At 47.5% G+C, this 10,561-nt stretch overlaps 2 pseudogenes across 2 annotated transcripts; both read right to left on the bottom strand.

The window, feature by feature from the left end:
• Positions 1-7,601: 7,601 nt before the first annotated feature.
• Positions 7,602-8,552, bottom strand: Eef2-ps4 (eukaryotic translation elongation factor 2, pseudogene 4; annotated as a pseudogene). Its single transcript, XR_015642804.1, has one exon. The product of XR_015642804.1 is annotated as a eukaryotic translation elongation factor 2, pseudogene 4, transcript variant X3 (transcript).
• Positions 8,553-8,646: 94 nt separating this feature from the next.
• Eef2-ps4 (eukaryotic translation elongation factor 2, pseudogene 4) lies at positions 8,647-9,881 on the bottom strand (annotated as a pseudogene). Its single transcript, XR_015642803.1, has 2 exons — positions 8,982-9,881; positions 8,647-8,899 (listed from the first exon to the last, which is right to left on the bottom strand). The product of XR_015642803.1 is annotated as a eukaryotic translation elongation factor 2, pseudogene 4, transcript variant X2 (transcript).
• Between the last annotated feature and the right edge of the window lie 680 nt (positions 9,882-10,561).

The following is a 10,561-nucleotide window of genomic DNA, read 5'->3' as shown; positions in this document are numbered from 1 at the left end:
ATTTATAGTCTGTGCCCCCATAATTAGAAACATTAGAGCAATTGAGAAACGCATGGAAACTGGTAGCAGTTAAATGTTAACGATCTAAACCTGTCAAGAGCAAGTGATATATAGATTTTATGAGATTCTGGGAAGAGTAGAGCTAAGAGCTGCTTTTTAAAAATATGGCTTCTTTCTAGCTTTCTCCTTGAGACAACGAGCAGCTCAGTAGCAAAGAGGAGGCAGGCAGAGGCGTTGAGAATTGACTTCATATACTGAGGATGGCTTAAACTCCTGATCCTCCTGCTTTTATCTGATGGCTGGGATTACTGGTGTGTGGTACCACAGTCACCTCCTTGTCATATTAAAAAAATCACCTCAAATTTCAAATGCCTTGAAACCCAGTTTGTGTTATTCTCAAATGTAGAAGGGAACCAGCAAAAGAAGATTTCATCGTTATCACTGTCACCGTCACACCATCGTCATCATCTGATTACAGTTCTTCCTCCTCCTCCCAGACCCTCCGAAGAAGATATTTTTTTAAATAAATAATAAATTAAAAAAGAAAAGCATGTCAGAACAGTATTCGGGTTTGGCCCCTCTCTGTCCTGTCAGCTTCTTCTGGTCATTTGGTTCTACGTAAACACGAAGGCAGGACACTGAGTAGGCAATGGGGAGGTGTGGTCCACTGAGTGATTGTGGTCCATGGACTCCTGGGTTAGGCTACACCTCCAGTCACCATGGTAGCCTCACACCTCAACTTGCCAGCGTCAGCATCTCGGTGGCTGAGGAGGATCATCCCCTGCCTCGTTAGTATTGCCAGCAGACTCTGAGGGAAGAAACAGCATGTCAGCGGACACTGGACCTCCTTTCTTATTTTGAGGACATAAAAAGAGAAGTGTTAAGCTGAGTGAGGCAGCACTCAGGAGGTAGAGGCAGGAAGATCAGAAGTTGAAGGGCATCTTTGGCTACTCAGTGAGCTCCAGGGCAGGCTCAGCTAAAGGAAGTGTGCCACGCCCCCTCCCCCATTTTAGGGGGTACGTTTCCACCTTCGATGCAAAATACCAAGATAACACATCATCACTGGCTATGAAATTTACGAAAACAACAGTATGCACATATAAAAGCTCGTAGGAAAAGAACTAACATATTCATCCACAAATTCTTCAAGGCACTAGGTAATTAGATCCAGCAGGATTGAAATGTGCTGTAATTGCTTTTTAGTCTGCGTCTAGCTTGAGCACACTGCATTAGCCTCGTCTGCTTCTGGTGACCCTAAAGCGAAGCTGGCTGCCCTGCTGTCATCTGAGCCAGCGGCTTTGGAAATGCCATTGCTGCTGCAGTGAGCACACTTGTGAGCAGAGGCACAATGATGTGCTTGTCATACTCGATGCTATTACGTCTTTATATCTGAGCCTCATCAAAGACCAACTTGCTGAAGTAAAGGGGACAATACACACACACACACACACACACACACACACACACACACACACAAACCAGCAAATGTTTGAGATGGACACATGCCAAAAGCCCAAAGCTTCAGAGGCTGAGGCAGGGGGATCGGAAGTTTGAGGTTGGACCAAGCTACGAAGTAAATTTGAGGCAAGCCTGAGCTATACATTGAGGCTTCTTCTCTCAAAGGGACAAAAATAAGCCCAGTATAGTGGCACATACATTAATTCCAGCACTGGAGTGCCATGCCCAGCATGGCCCTGGAGGGGACAGAGTGACATGGTTCCTGCTCCTGGGACAGGGCCCTGTTGTGAACCTCCATGAGTGTTGATGGCTGCTGTTGGCATAAGGTACTTTCTATATACACTAGCAGTGGAGGACTCTTTCCGTCCAAGGAATGTCCTCCGGGTTGACTCCATAATTAGAAGTAGGAGTTGAGGGTGTGGTTGCGTCGCTGCAAATGGTAAACACTAGGACCTTCAGGACAGCCCTTAAGGCTGTGGGAAAGAGCTCTAAAAATATGAGATCAAAAATATATAATTTCTCAACTATGCAAAAATATAAGGATGCAATATGGATTATGAATCTAAAGGATCAAAGGCAGCTATACTATGAGCTAGCTTGTCAGAAAGATACAAAGGCAGGGAGATACAAGTGCTGGCAGATTCCTGAGTTCAAGGTCAGCCTAGGGGAGTTTAGGCCCAGGTGTTGAAGAAAAGGCAATTTCAGGGAGGGTCCCACCCAACTAGTTTATCAACTGTGCTTAACAAAAGCAGACAGATCTCTGAATTCTTTTACAATAGTAAGAAAAAAAAGTATGCTTGCTGTCTCCTAGGACTCAAAGGGCTGGGGTCACTGGATGCCTATTCATAAGATAATCATAAGGAAACCTGGTGTAAATGACTGATATGTAAAATAGAAGACTGGGGGCTGGAGAGATGGCTCAGAGGTTAAGAGCACTGACTGTTCTTCCGGAGGTCCTGAGTTCAAATCCCAGCAACCACATGGTGGCTCCCAACCATCTGTAATGGGATCTGATGCCCTCTTCTGGTGTGTCTGAAGACAGCAAGTGTACTCATATACACGAAATAAATAAATAAATCTTAAAAAAAAAAGAAGAAGAAGACTGGATCTGTGTGTAGGAGATGAGCTATGTAGATATTTTAAGATAAAAGATAAAAAGAGAGGATTGCCTAGAGAACTCAAGCGCGCGTACACACACACACACACACACACACACACACACACACACACACACTGTCTCAAAAGACCAAAACCAAAACCAAAAGACACAAGAACAAAGAAAGGTGTTTTCCTTGTACATAATATGTACATAATTTTGAAACATGACACAATAAAATAAAATCTCAGAAATGTGTGACCTGAAACCTAATTTGGGCCGAGGGTATATGGCTATAAGCTACAGGGAAAGTCCTGGTCCTCAGCATTGCAACCTTCTAGTAAGAAAAGAAAAGTAGGGCTTGGAAACTTAATTTCCTGGCAGACTGTCAGCCTAGCATGGCTGAGATCCTAGTTCACATTCTTAATAACACACACACATGCACACCCACACATTCACACACACATGCCCACCTGCACGCACACACAAGAGAAAAGTCTGGGCACAGTAGCATATGAATATAGTCTCAGAACTCATGAATAGAAGGCAAATCGAGAATTGAAGGCTTGAGACTGGAGAAAGAACTCGGTTGGCAGAGTGAGGAAATCTTCAAACACTGAGTCCCAGCGCTCTGCTGGAGGAGGCAGGAGTACTGTCCTCGGTCATCCTCAACTACTTAACAAATTCAAGGACAACCTGGCTAAGTTAGAAAGGAGGAAGGAGCTATAAATGTGCCTTCAACACACTTCTCCTTGTTAGTTACAGCTGCTGGCCATGACTCATGAGCTAACAAGCAAAAGATGGTACGGCACACAGTTTCATTATGTGTGTTTCGGAGAATCGTCTGGATTCTACTGACAATTAAGAATAGCAGGCCAAGAATGGTGGCATATGCTGTGAACCCCAGTGCTTGGGAGACAGAGGGAGGCTCTTTGTGAGTTCAAAGCCGATCCAGTCTATACATTGAGTTCCAGGCTAGCCAGTGCTATATAGGAGACGAGACCCCTGTTGAAAGAAAGAAAGAAAGAAAGAAAGAAAGAAAGAAAGAAAAAAGGGAGAAAGAAAGAAAGAAAGAAAAAAGGGAGAAAGAAAGAAAGAAAGAAAGGAGGAAGGAAGGAAGGAAGGAAGGAAGGAAGAAAGAAAGAAAGAAAGAAAGAAAGAAAGAAAGAAAGAAAGAAAGAAAAACACCAAATGGAACAAAACAAAATTCAGCTAAACAGCAGCACTTGCCACTAAGCCTGACGACCTCAGTTGGATCCCAGGCCTCACACTATAGAAGAACTGACTTTTGGGCTGGAGAGATGGCTCGGTGGTTAAGAGCACTGACTTCTCTTCCAGGAGCCCTGAGTTCAATTCCTAGCAACCACATGGTGGCTCAGAACCATCTGTAATGAGATCTGATGCCCTCTTCTGGTGCGTCTGAAGACAGCGACAGTGTACTCATATATAATAAATAAATACATCTTTAAAAAAGAACTGACTTTTGCAAACTGTCCCCTGGCTTCCAAATGCACGCTGTGGATCTCTCCCCATCATCCAATAAGAAAAAAAAATGTAATTTTTAAGACTCCCCCTCCCCAATAACCAAAATCCAACAAACCAATCCCGAGTTAAGCAATCAAATCCAAAACAACCCGAAATCCACCAGAACCTTGCACACACCTAACAGGTAGTCTACAAAAACTGAATCGCTAGGCTGCTGACAGATATAAGATCCGAGAAATAATATGAAAGTTTTTTAATTTTACTTTATAGATAGGGCCTTACTAAGCCGCTCCCACTGGACTCAGGTGATCTCCCCACCTTGGCTTCTGTCATATATAATGGCTTTTTATATGGCGTGACAGTGCCCATTTCCTGCTTATCTCTGTGCTGTCGCACTGAATGTAGAAAAGGGCAGGAAAAGCAGGTGCTTCTCATCAGCAGATTCGGCATTTCCTTTACTTCAAGGCTCATGGCCCCTCCCTTAAGAAGGACAGGGGGGAAATCAATGCAGTGGGGTAGGGAGGGGCGTTGTTAATGGTTCTGCTGTAGTCAGATCTGTGAGCAGACTCCTCTGCAGACAATCAATACGAGCGTCTTGCAGCAAAGCAGACTGCAGAGCTGGAACCACAGACATCCATCAGAGACAGCAGCCGATATCCTCAGGGCCCCGAGTCGGGGCGTCTCCTCCTGGTGCGGGTTACTGATAACTTGGTTCAGATAAAACAGAAACACATACACACACACACACACACACACACACACACACACACGACCCAGCCCTTTTCCTGTTTCTTTAGACCGTGGTTAAAATGGTATTTGGTACGATGCCTGCCTGCTAGGCCTGAAGCTGCATTTAACCCCCTCTACCACGGAAGCCAAATGGTTGGCAGGTGCCTGTAACCCCAGCACTAAGGCGGAGGCGTGAAAATCAAGGTTATCCTGAACTATACATCGAGTTCGAGGCCAAACTGGGCTGAATGAGGCATGTTTCTACCCGAAGCAGGCAAACTATTTTAATTTTATTTTGGTTTTAGGGGTTGAGCCTAGGGCTGCCTCCCTCTAGCTGTACCCTTTGATGTATTTGTTTGAGGCAAGGCCTCATGCTCTACTCCAGACTAACATGAGATTTACCATGTAGGCCAACTCTGGCAAGCATCCTGACTCAGTTTCCAGGGTCTTGGGATGGCAAGTGTGTGTTACTATGTCCGGCTTGGCTTTTCTGTTTGTTCTGTTTAGACTTGGGGTGGGGTGAGGGGCGTGTCTCGTGTAGCAACTTCGAACTTTCACCGTGGCTGACACAGTCCTTGAATTTCTGATCCTTATACCCACACCTCTACCCGCCCTGCCTTACAGGCCACAGCTGACACACCCTTGTTTATATATATATATATATATATATATATATATATATATATATATATATATATATATATATAGCACTTGAGACACATCCCCAGCCCTGTCTATAATTTTTTATGTACTTCAACCATTTGAGAAAAATTTACAAGTATTATCAACTACTTTTAATATATTTTTTCTTCTTTTTAGCTATTGCGTGGGGAGCAGGGAGAGAACATAGCACACTCACTTGTGGAGGTCAGGGGACAATTTGCAGGAGTTGGTTCTCTCCTTCCTGGGATTCAATCTGTCATCAGACTTAGCAGCCAGTGTCTCAGTTATTTTTTATGAGGTGTTTGCTGTGGGCCACTAAGAGTGCTGACTGTGTTGTATTCTATATATATTCTATATCACACAGGTCACTGGCCTCAGCATCAAGCATCTGACAGTGCTACGGTCCCCATTTAAACTAAAATAGCCAGCACAAAGACAGCAGCTGATAGGCCTTGGGTCTGTGGGACAACAGTTTCTAGTTATTGACTACTATGCTTTAGTTTCTGTTCTAAAATACAAAATTTAAGGAGAATGATTTCATACAAGCTCCCAAGCTAAACGCTTTCAGTTTCTCAGATTCCCGTTGTTGCTATTGCTGGGAACTTCTTTTCCTGATACTGTTCTCACATCCTCTCTGTCCATTCAGATCCCCAAGAGCCACCACTTCTCAAGCAGTGGCCTTGAACCCGACCTCCGCTGACCTACTGTTTACTAGCTCCAGGTAGCTGCCTGACTCCATCCAGGCTCAGTTTATTCTGAGGGAATTTCGAAATTCAGGTAGAGAGATTTCAAAAGACAGAGAAGGCCGAAAACATTTCTCTTGCGTTAGCTATGACGTGCAAACTTCAAAAGCCTCGTGTGACACATGTGCTTCATTGTGGACTGAGGGGTGGGCTAAGGCATTTGACAGCGAGGGAAAGACCGAAGACCTAGAGAACGTGAGGGGAAGAGTTAAAGATGGCCATGCTGGCGAACCTCTGTAATCTCAGCCCTCGGCAGGCTGGGTGCAGGAGTCTCCCAGCTGAAGGCTGCCCGGTCTGCATCCGCAGTTCCAGGATCATCAGGGAAGTAGGGGCCAGGGTTAGAAACAGGGCAAGCACCACCAAGTGTTTGGAGAGACAGCTACTTCAAAAAGCCCAGCAGATGTCCAAACCTCCCAAGTGTCATAGTGGGGATCCTGGGCTTGGCTTCCTCCCTGCTGTGACACTTAGCACCCGTGTGAGCCAGGGCATCTTATTTAGTTCTCCAGAGGTGTCTTATCCATGAACACGGTCAGTCATGGTACTTACCTTGGTACTTGGAAAATGGAGGAAAGAGGACTTTCATGAGTGAGACCAGCCTGGGCTATACAGTAAGTCGCAGGTCCCCTTGAGACCCATGTGAGACCCTATATAACATGTATATATGCATTGTGTGTGTTTATCTAATAGTATACGTGCATATATACACATGTAAATGTATATGTGCATGCATATATATATAATGTATAATGTATATATATGTATGGACCATGATGTTGATTGGTTGGTAGAGTACTTGCATATAAAGCACACACAAACTGGAAGTGATTAGAAAATGCTTGCATTCCCAGTTCTCAGGAAGAGTTTGGAGGACCAGAAGCTGAAGGATGAGCGAAAGAGATCGTTCACCAGTTAAGAGCAGTAGCTGTTCTTCCAGAGATCTAGAGTTCAAGCCTCAGCACTCACAGGGTGGCTCACAACCATCTGTAACTCCAGTTCCTGGGGAACCCATTCTCTTTTCTGGCTTCTGAGGTCATGAGGCATACACACGGTGCTCAGACATTCATGTAGGTAAAACATCCATACATGTAAAATTAAAAATCATCAGACGTTAAACACCATTTTCTTTTCAACCACAGAAGAGTTTATTACTCCAATGATTCGCACAGCTGGGTTGCTGACTTCTTGGAGGCACTCACCCCACTTCCCCCTCTGGGGGAGTTCCACTTGGCTATGGACCCCATAAACCTCTGAGTGCATTTATTTAGACTTTTGGACATCTGCTATTTCCCTCTGAAAATGCTAACTGCCGTTTCCTGCTCACCCCACGGCCTGCCAGTCCAGCCTGCAGAGGGCCATTCACCCTGGCTTGTAATTCCGAAATAAATAGAATTGGTAGCAAGGGAGTGCTGAGTGGTGTCAGGGTGGCCCCAGCAGCCTCCAGAAGGGCACTGTGGGGACAGTCTCAAGGTGTCTTCTGATGGACAGGCACTGTGCAGTGTGTGGCAGTACCAGGCTGCCTATAGTTTGTCCAGGAAGTTGTCCAGGGCTGGGATGCCCTCCTTCAGACCTTTGCCCTTGCAGGTCTCAGCTACGATTGGCTGGGGTGGCTGCTGTTGTCAAAGGGGTCCCCAGGCAGGATCTGCCAGTGGTCAAACACACACCGGGTGAAAGCCTGTCCACCAGTGTTGGATAGAAGGTCAGTGGTGAAGCCAAAGGACTCAGTGACAGGCAGGTAGGCCTTGACCACGAACATGGGGGGTCCCTAACACCTGGGACTCCTCAAAGACGTGGCCAGGCTTCCTGTTCAGAACACCGTAGATGCCACCCGCCACTTGCTCAGGACACTGAATTTCCACCAGGTAGATAGGTTCCATGAGGTGGGGCTGTGCGGTCAGCACACTGGCATAGAGGCAGCGGCATGGTGTGGGAATGATGTGGCCACCTCCCCGGTGGATGGCATCAGCATACAGGGTCACATCATGGACATCAAATCACACACCACGCATATTCTCCTCACAAAGAGCACCCTCTTTAGTGACCCACTGGAATCCAGCCACCACACTGTCCTTGATCTCATTCAGGTACTGGACGCCCTTGGGGTGATGTCGGTGAGAATGTTGGGACCGGTGCTGTCAGGTCCAAAGCACCAGATCTTGCAGGCTTCAGCAACATCCCACTCATGCTTTTTGACCAGGTAGTGGGCACATGCCTTGAACTCCTGGCCGGCAGATACCTTACCCTTATCGATGTCCTCTGCCAGGCCATCAGGGAAGGGCCTGGCCTTCACGTACAGCCGGTTGTGCTTGTTGGGTGACTTGGACAGACACAGCACGTTGGACTCCTCACTGACTGTCTCGGTAGGACACGACAGGGTCAGATTTCTTTCTTTTTCTTTTTTTTTTTTTTCTCTTTTTTCTTTTTTTCGGAGCTGGTGACCGAACCTAGGGCCTTGCGCTTGCTAGGCAAGCACTCTACCACTGAGCTAAATCCCCCCAACCCCTAGGGGTCGCAGCTCTTAATACCCATGGAGGCCTCGCCATCAGGTGGCCCCTCGTACAGCAGCTCACAACGGTACTTCTGTGCAGTGACCGGGGACGGCAGGTGGGTGGTGATCTGCAGCAGGGCGTCCCCTGCGGGCCTTGTCCTCGCTCTCCAGCTTGATGTCCAGCTTCTCGATCAGCTTGGCTGGCTCCTCCTTCCTGAAGTTCATGATGGCGTCAAACACCTGTGCACAGAGGGAAGTGGGTGAACGCGGGCAGGCAGCGCATGCGCGCTGCTTCCCAAGGGCGGGACCCAAGCTTACCCACCTTGAAGATGGGGTCCAAGATGAGCTGGCAGAAGGTGCGGGGAAGTTTCTTCCCATCTGGGCTATTGGCTGACTTGATGAACTTGCCGTTGGCCGGGTCAAAGTACTGGTCTCCCCACAGCTTCTTCATCATGTCTTCTACCTTCTTGGCCCGCTCAGCTGTACCCAGCTACCCCTCATCCTTGGCTGCAAACCTGGTCACATACATCTCTGCAAACTGCTTCAGAGCGAGGGCCTAGCCAAGCAGGCCAGAACCAAAGCCTACGGTGCCCAGGACAGGATCGATCATGATATTGCCCATGGGCCCACTCTCGCCCTCGCCGTAGGTGGAGATGATGACATTGACGTTCTCCACGATGCGCTGCTTCTGGTAGAGCTCCTGGGGCTCCAGCTGCAGCTCCAGCAGGGCCCGGTCCATCTTGTTCATCATCAGCACGGGCTTGATGCGCTCAGCAATGGCCTGTCGCAGCCCTGTCTCCGTCTGCACACAGACACCAGACACACAGACCACCACCACCAGCGCTCCATCGGTGACACGCAGAGCAGCGGTCACCTCTGAGGAGAAGTCCACGTGACCTGGAGAGTCGATGAGGAAGCCCGAGCCATCCTTGCTCTGCTTAATGAAGTTCAGGTCATTCTCGGAGAGCTCATAGAACGCAATGCAGCGCTCCTGCTCATCCTTGCGAGTGTCAGTGAAGGGTGTCTCCCCGGCTCGGACCAGAGGCGATGATGCCGGCCTTGCACACAAGGGAGTCGGTCAGCGTGGACTTACTGTGGTCCACGTGAGCGATGACTGACATGTTCCGGATGTTGGCTTTCTTGTCCATGATGTCATGGATCTGATGATCTACTGTGAAGTTCACCATGGTGGCGGATGACGTCGGAGTCTCAGACACAGAGGCAAACAGGGAAGCGCGCTGACAATGGCGGTAGCTGTGGCGGAAGAGTAAACACTATTTTTAGCTATACCATAAATTGGAAGCCAGCCTGGCTATATGAGATCTGTCTGTCCGTCCGTCTGTCTGTCTGTCTGTCTGTCTGTCTGTCTGTCTGTCTGTCCGTCCACCTATCCAACTCTCTATCATCATCTATCATAACTCTTATTGTCTTAGGTCCCAGGATACAGACTCTGAGATAGGAATCTGGATACAGGCTAGTTATTGGACTGTATTCTTGGGGTCTACTCCTGTGACTAAGAGAAGGAAGCTGGAGGAAAAGGACAGGCCATATGACACAATTGTCTCAGAGGCTTCCTACAGTTCAAAGCTAAGGGAGAAACAGGACTGATTTGGTCACTGTCCTTTTTACCTGCCCTTCCCTCATACCTCTGTCCAACATAAGGAAATTGGGTGGAAGTTCCCCTAATAATTCAGATAAGACATGCTGGAGTGGTCTTGGTTAGTGATCTGCTAGCAGCTGTCACTCAGAACAGTAGGCGGGCTAGAAGAGTTGGGGTGGGCGTGGCTAACTCCTGTGATCTCAGTGTACAAGATGATGGGCCAGGATTGTGCATTTGAGCCCAGCCTGATAAGACGACTGTGTGTGTGTGTGTGTGTGTGTGTGTGTAGAGAGAGAGAGAGA

Source organism: Rattus norvegicus, chromosome 18 (genome assembly GCF_021556685.1).
Source record: "Rattus norvegicus strain SHRSP/BbbUtx chromosome 18, alternate assembly SHRSP_T2T, whole genome shotgun sequence".
Classification (NCBI taxonomy): Eukaryota; Metazoa; Chordata; class Mammalia; order Rodentia; family Muridae; genus Rattus; species Rattus norvegicus.
This window is presented reverse-complemented; position numbering and strand designations above follow the sequence as displayed.